The sequence below is a fragment of the Onychomys torridus genome, chromosome 1, assembly GCF_903995425.1.
Source record: "Onychomys torridus chromosome 1, mOncTor1.1, whole genome shotgun sequence".
NCBI classification, from domain to species: Eukaryota; Metazoa; Chordata; class Mammalia; order Rodentia; family Cricetidae; genus Onychomys; species Onychomys torridus.
Genome location: NC_050443.1, coordinates 126059414 through 126065726, shown reverse-complemented (window position 1 = coordinate 126065726; position 6313 = coordinate 126059414).

The following is a 6313-nucleotide window of genomic DNA, read 5'->3' as shown; positions in this document are numbered from 1 at the left end:
CGCTCGGGGGCGGGGCCGACCCTCGGCCAGGAAGTGGGAAGGCGGGCCCCGAAAAGTAACTCCTGGGCGGGGTTGGAGGGGGTCCATTGGGGTCGCAAAAGGCCTATGTGATCCCAGTGCCGCCCCAGTCCTAGCCCCGTCCACACCCTCGTGGGGCCCTAAGCTAGATGGGGCATGCCCAGGGCACCGCACCTTGCCTCGCGCCCCGGCCAGCCGCCAGTCCCTTAGCCAGGCCAGAGGGGCTAGGGACCGCTGCGGCCCTGGAGCCGGATGGGAGTTGTAGTCCGCTCTCGTCCCGGTCTGCAAGACGCGCTAAGGCAACAACACATCCTCCACCACCACCCCACTCCCCCCAAAAAAAGTTTCTGGTCTCCTTTAAATCGCTAAAGCTAACCCAGAGACATGTAGTTGAGGTAGGGATGGGCATACTCATTTAGCAGATGAATACACTGAGGCTTAGAAGAAAGAAGGCTGAGAATGGGGGTCTCTGAAACTAGACCCTCCTGTGGACCTAGGTGGTACCGCTTTTTAAGGCTTTGGCAGGAATAAGGCCAGCGGCCTGACCTGGAATGTGGAGGGCGCCACAAGTCCGAGAAGGGCTGAAGGAGGCAATGAGGGAGGAGGTGCTGGCTCTGTCCAGAGAGGTTTCTGATTTCTGGCCAGCTGTGTCCAGCTGTGCTGGCCTCGCCCCTACAGAGACCGTGGTTCTCTCCAGAACCAAATACCAAACAGAAGGGTGTATGACAGGATCAGGTTCCCAGTGTTGAGGGAGGAGCGCAAACTGAATGGACGCCCACTGCTATCAGCCAGGGGTTCAGAAACACTGCGAGTCTCTCATTGGATCTCTGCGGAGCCCCTTCTCCGTGGAGCCCACAGTCTGAAATGGGGAAAACACGGGCGTACGTTTCTTTCCGAGATCAGTCAGGCTGGGAAGGAGACTCAGGATTCAAATTCAAATCTGGACAGCCTCGGCACTGCTGCCAAGGGAGGGGGAAGGGCAGGTCGGACTTAGGGTTTTCGTTTGTTTGTTTGTGTTTTTGATAGGGTCTCAGATAACCCGGGCTGGTCTGGAACACGCTATGTAGCCAAGAGGTGCTGAGATTGCTAGGTGGCTTGACGGAGCCCTGCTGGGTCTCACTTGAGGGATGAGCCTTTCTCAGAGTGAGGGCAGGGACGGGGCCCACAGAAGGTACGAAGCCACAAGGCGGCGCCAGAGACCAGGGGAGGAGCGGATGTCTGGCGAAAGCACGTTCTCATTGGAGAACCAGGAGGTTGAGGCCAGGTCCTGGGATGCTGATTCTCGATACAGGGGTCAGTCAAGGGCCAGCTGTCCAGGCCTCAGGTCTCGGGGCACTCTGCATCACTACCACAAGGCCCTTCCTCTCTGAAAGCTGAATTCTGAGAAAGACCCATCCCCAAGCAGCCTTCAACTCCAGACCAGAGTGGAGGGGAAACTGAGTTGAAGATTTAGTGCTGCACAGGGGCAGAGTTGGGAGTCATTTGCATCAAATACTCCAAATGGACATGGTAGCTCAGCGCTCCAGAAACAGAGGCAGGCGGATCTCTGAGTTCGAGGCCAGTCTGGTCTACATAGTGAGTTCTAGGATAGCCAGGGCTATATAGAAAGACCAGGTGGTGGTGGCACATGCCTTTAATCCCAGCACTCAGGAGGAAGAGGCAGGTGGATCTCTGTGAGTTCGAGGCCAGCCTGGTCTACAAATTGAGTACCAAGTTCCAGGACAGCCAGCGATGTTACACAGAGAAACCCTGTCTCTTGAAAAACAACAAACAAAACAAAAAATGGAAGACCCTGTCTCAATAAGTAAAGAAAAACTGAGCACTCCAGACCTCTCAGGCACTCCATTCTTTTAGGTTCTACATTTTTTGTTTGGTTGTTTTGAAACTCAGTTTATGTATCCTGGGTTGGACTTCAAATCTCCACACTATTATAGCAAAGGTTGGCTTTGAACTCCTTCTTCTGACGCCACTTCCCCCTGTTTCATGAAGTTTCGGGGAGACAACCCCAGGGCTCTGTTCATGCTGAGGAAGACCTCACCAACTGAGCCGCATCCTCAGCCCCCTGTATTAGTTTTTGTCTCATCGTTGCAAGGCGCTGCTTCCTTGTCTGTGTAAGTGGTCCCTACTGCTCACTTCATCCTAGCTCACTGTCGGAAAGTTCTTAGAGACTCACTCTCTGCTGGACCCTGTTCTGGCTGCCGTAGGCCTAACACTCACAAAAAGCTCCTAGACCTGGCAACCTTTCTCCTACGGGTTCTGCTCTCTGATCTCCAGAGGCCTGGCCTTGCTCACAGCAGCGCACTGAACGTGGCTCATGGTCCAGCCCAGTCGATGGGGAACCTGTCGGCCCCAGAGCCTTAGCCCCGGCCAGTCTGAGCAGTCAGACCAATGTCATTCTGTCTCCTCCCAAGGCTTACTCTGTGGTCATTGCCTCCTGGGGCTCAACCAGGTCTGCAGGAGGGACCTGCTACTCTGCAGCTCTCCCCTGCCTCCCAAGCTTCCTTGGTGTGGAGGTGTTGGCACCAGCTCTCAGGAGAGGCCCTGGCAGTAGATAACACCTTCCTCTCTTAAAGACCTCCTTGGTGTTTCAAAGTGGTCACAGATCTCTTATCTCCATCAGAGACAGGCATATTATTACCCACCCCTTCACAGGGAGGCCAGGAGGCAGTGACCCACAGCTCCAGGTTCTTCTCGTGGGTCCACACCCTGAGTGCCTGGCTTCCCCATTGCCAGCAGCAGAAGGGTACCATGGGCTGTGGCGCATAAAGAACAACGCAAAGTCCTACCTAGATGGGTTTGGTAAACGCTCCTGTAAAGGCCTTGGATGAAGAACAGGGAGTTGTCAACTCAAAGCCCCAGGCCTAGGAGAATAGAGAAACTTCCTAGAGGAGAGAGACCCAGAAGGGGAAGGTTCTTGGAGCAGGAAGCCTAGGTGTCTCTGGAGAGAACTCAGATTCAAGATGGGCTGGGGGAAGGGTGCCTGCAATTTTTGTGGCCCCATTTCAGGCTTCCTGAGCCCAGGCTTGCAGTTCCCCCTTCTAAAATCCAGACTCAGCCCCGTGGGAGTGGCTGAGTCTCCTAACCCTAGTTTCAAAAGTGGCATAAAAGCCCTGGTTCTGCATTCCAAGAATGGCTGCCTGCCCCTCTACCCCAGAGAGCTGGGCACAGGAGCTAGCTGTGGGTGCATGGGTCTGCTTGCTGTGGCCCAGGTATAACACCTTGGGCAAATTTTTACCCTCTCTCTGAACCCACCCCCCCCTCACCCCCCCATCCCACCCCACCCCAGCACCCAAGACAGGGTTTCTCTGTAGTTTTGGTGCCTGTCCTGGATCTTGCTCTGTAGCCCAGGCTGGCCTTGAACTCACAGAGATCCACCTGCCTCTGCCTCCTGAGTGCTGGGATTAAAGGTGTGTGCCGCCACAGCCCAGCTACACTTTTTAATGTATGATGGAAAGAGGCACCTGCTTGGACACAAGGGGAAGTGAGGTGGCATGGGGCTCCTCATGGGGTTCCAGTTGGCCTAACATTGCTGTCTAGGAATAGCTGTGGTGCAGGGACTCTATATCCCTGCCCCTGCTGCTCAGGGCTTGTTTGAAGGTTTCTGTTGGGCCAATGGAGACTCCCTCATATTTTAACCCATGTCAGCCTCCACACCATCTCCCTGCCTGTCACACTACAGGTATTTCCTGTGAAATGTCCAATGTTCCAAATGGGTGGACATATGGTGGTTTCATCATCCTGAATTTTCTTCCCAAATCCTCCCCTGTGCTGCTCCAGCTCACCACAGGGGCTCCCACGCTCTGCTCAGCTGTAGCCCATGTGGTTTTGCAATTATCAGTCTCTGGGTACACAGGAAGCCAGGCCCAAGCCCCCTTACCTTGCACCCCTGCAGCTCATGGGGCACCACCCTGTCTGAGCTGCTTCAGGGAAGGGTGGGTCCCGTTTTATTCTGGGTGTTGGGTGGGGTACCATGCTCTCTATATCCCCCACCCCAAGTAGCCCTACCCAAATTGCTCAGGGGAGGAAGAAAACACAGGTCTCTTTGGAGCCCAAAGAATAGGCTTAGAAGGCAAAGCCAGGCTCAACTCCAGCAAGTAGCAGAGCTGGAATTTAAACATATGGCTGTTTGGTCAAGACTGCAGTTTGAACACTGAGAACTGACGATTAATTTACTGATTTGTAGTGCTGGGGGATTAAACCCAGTATCTCATGAGTGCTATACATACAAGCTTTAAAGTCTGTATATGTGCAGATTATATATATGTATAGGTGCGTGTACATGTACATGCCTGTGTTCTTCCTCAGATATCAATTACCTTATGTTTTTAGACAGGGTCTCTCACAGGCTTGGTCAGCTAGCCAGCACATCCCAGGAGTCTGCCTGTCTCTGCCTCCCCAGTACAAGGGTCCCAAGCATGTACCGCCACACTGGCTTTCATGAGGGTTCTTGGGATTGAACTCAGGTCTTCGGACTTGCCATTCCCAGCCCAAGCTTTGAAGCTTCGATTTTGAAAGCAGAGGACAGGAATGGTGGTTGGTTGTCCTCTATTATTTTAGATGTGTGGGTGTTTTGTCGCATGCCTGACAACCACATTCAAGCAGTGTCCTTGGAAGCCAGAAGCCAGTGTTAGACCCACCAAACTGGAGTTATGGGCAGTTGTGAGCCTCCATATGAGTGTTGGCAATCAGACTCAGAGCCTCTGGAAGAGCAGCCAAGGCTCTAAATTGCTGAACCCTCTCTCCAGCCCCTCCTTCCCTTGCCAGGCCACTGGCCTTGGGCAAGTCCTATGACCAGGTAAGAAAGATCCTGCAAGAAACCTCAGCATACTGAAGAGCTGGTATGTGCAGCAGAGGTGGGCCCTGGGCCTCCTCGGTCTTGGGTTTGTGTGGTGGTGTGGGCTAGGATAGACCGTCCTGAAGGCTCTTATCCTAGGCTTGGGAGAAGGGTGGAGAGAATTTGCTTCCTGATCATGGCTTCTAGGGAACTAGAAAGGAGGCAAGGTGGACATCTCTCCTTCAGACCCCACACAGCCCCAAGGAGTTCACATTATGAAATCCAAACCTGCTACCTGAGTTCAGGGGCGGCAGTCAGGTGATAACCACCCTTGCTTTTCCTCAAACTTCTTGTTCAACGGGCACCATCTGGGTACCCTCCGGGGATCACCTCAGAGGGATGGGGCTGAGTGGACACAATACAAGCCCTTCCGTTGGGGTAAAGGTAGGTCCTCACACATCCCAGGGAGCTCCTTGGGACTGTTTTCTTTGGTGCTGACCAAAGCGCAGGGCACCTCTGCAAGCTGACAAATGGTCCCAAGCGTCTAAAGCCTCAGGTAGAGGTGACAACTTTGAATCTTTTTGAGCCTAAGATGAATGGCACTTGAGGGTGAGGGGCTGGGGAATCCAGAAACTGTCTTTGCTTTCAAAGGTGTTTCCATGGGAGCCTCTTCAAGCACAGGACCAGAGTTGGTAGACTTGAGTCTGAATCCCCCTCGGCCATTACTGCGTGTGTTACCCTGTCCTGAGCCCTTAATTTGTGAAGTAGAACACAGAAGTCAGGCAAGCCTAGCACAAGGTAGGACCACACTGAGTGGCCAGTCTATGGCCTCTGGACTATCAGGCCTGCCTTGGCCACAGCAGGACCCTGGAGGCAGCTCTGGATCAGAGATAAACACCAGTTTGTCTTAACTTCTGTCCCAACCTTGCCTGGAGCAGTCTCTCCCCAACCCTACTTCCCATCTGCATCCTTCCTTCCGGGCATGTCACTCCCAATTTGTCATCCTTTCCTCTTGTCATAAACAGGTCCCCTATCTGGGACATCAGCTGGCTCTAACCAACCCCACCCAGAACTGTGGATTTTGTCTTTGTCTGTCTTCAGAGCTGGCTGCTCTGTCTCCAAACCTGCCTTGGGGCAAGTGAGAAGCCAGGTGGCTCAGGAGCCCTGGAACCTTTGTTTCTAAGATCCTCTCCAAATCCATGCACACTACTGATGGAGCCCATTCACCAGTCTGTGGCTAAGGGACCCAGTGAAGGAGATGGTACAAGCTGTCCCGAGTAATTCTGCTGTCAGTCTCTGATGGTGTTCTAATTTGCTGAGACAGCCCCCATAGAGCCTAAGCTGATCCTGAAAATCCCTAGTGATAGGACTATGGGTGTGCACCGTTAGTTCAGCTTCCCGACAGTCTGGCCAGTTTCAACATTACACAAAAGGTGGTGGTCATGGGGTCCTTGGGGGACCCCTTACAAAGGCTCCAGGGGTGCCACCTTGGCCAGGAAAGGACAACTGAGCACAAGAAGC